Source organism: Rhea americana, unplaced genomic scaffold (genome assembly GCF_003343005.1).
Source record: "Rhea americana isolate MKP2758 unplaced genomic scaffold, rheAme1 scaffold_208, whole genome shotgun sequence".
In the NCBI taxonomy this organism is placed as follows: Eukaryota; Metazoa; Chordata; class Aves; order Rheiformes; family Rheidae; genus Rhea; species Rhea americana.
Window position 1 is genome coordinate 1488101 of NW_028186239.1, and position 1399 is coordinate 1489499.

A 1399-nucleotide genomic window follows, 5' to 3' on the forward strand; every position below is an offset into this window, starting at 1 on the left:
ATCTTTACTCAAGGCCATTATCAGAAGGAGAGAAATAAGTGAGAGCTTGGAAACTGTGTATGCTGTTCTGCATCGATTTTTCTATTATCCATCTGCCTCTGTTCCTGTCCTTTCAGGTGCTCCTGCTATTTCCAGCCAACTACTTTATTCCCCTTGTGTTTAATAGCTTTAAATAAGGTCTTATGTTATAGTATTCCTTCCTAGAGCAGAGAGAAAAGTGAGTGGAGGGTCTCTTCAGAACAATGTCAGTCTTCTCCAAGTAAACTTAGCTGTGTCTCTCTGGAGATCCACTGCACGAAGCAATTAAGTCTTAATATATTATTTCATTCGGTGCGATGGTATCTCTGCAGACGCCAGACGTTCAGTTCCTTGGCAGCCTCATGTTCACAGAGATCAGTTGTGTAATTATGTGTGTCAGCTGCAATTAAAAGAGCATTCTCAGCCCGTGACATAGCAGTACTGCTGACTGCCTCGGAGCGGTCCTCGGATCGCTCGCTGATGGCTCCAGCGAGTTTCGTTAGCGTACAGATCCACGCGGAATGAGAGCAGGCGTTCAGCCATCGGGAGCAAGAAACATTTTCGGTTTTTGTAAAGGGAGCCAAAGAGAAGAGCTCCAACTTCTTGAGGGATAGCACCACTTCTTACCCAATGTCAAATTCTCTTATCCTTTTGGTTGAAGAGGCATTGACCTGTTGTGCTCATGGGGAGCTTGAACCTTGTGCGTGCGGCTTGTTTGGCTAGTAAGGAGCAAACTTAAATAGTCCACAAGCACTTAGGAGAACACTGTTTCCATGCTCTATCCCTTTGAAGGACCTTTGGTTTTTTTATCTGCATTTTCRATTTGTTTGTTTGTGTGGACCCTGGTCAGCTGCTGAGTGTCCCGCGGTGCCTCAACTCGCATGACCTTCAGGGCAGCTGAGGCTAGGCGCTGCGTTATTACAGTCCTCACTTCACGTACAGGTGCCCCATGTGCTTCCCAAAATTCATTCCAGCTCTGGCCATGAGCACTAATCTGTCCCAGAAGCATGTATTGTTTCAGTGTGGATGTTGAAACATGTGCTATAGCATATTTGGGGAAAAAAAAAAGAAAAAAAGAAACCAAACAAACCCTAATTGCAGTCTTTGTGGTTGGGCTCTCTCTCTAGCAGAACAAGTGACAACTTGACACATTCGGCTCCAAACGCACAAGCATTGTTTTGGCCAGCTCCACGTACCAGCTGAGCCTTTTGATCCTATCTATAAAGTCTCTCACTATTTGGTGATGTGTTTGGATCTGGCTGTTCCTCTGTGGACAAGAAGTTCTGCACATGCAAGAGCTTGAGATGGCTGAGCTTCTCTGTGGTGTGGGCTTTCTTCTGACACAGCAAGGGCTATAATATCAGCAGCTATATTTTGACTT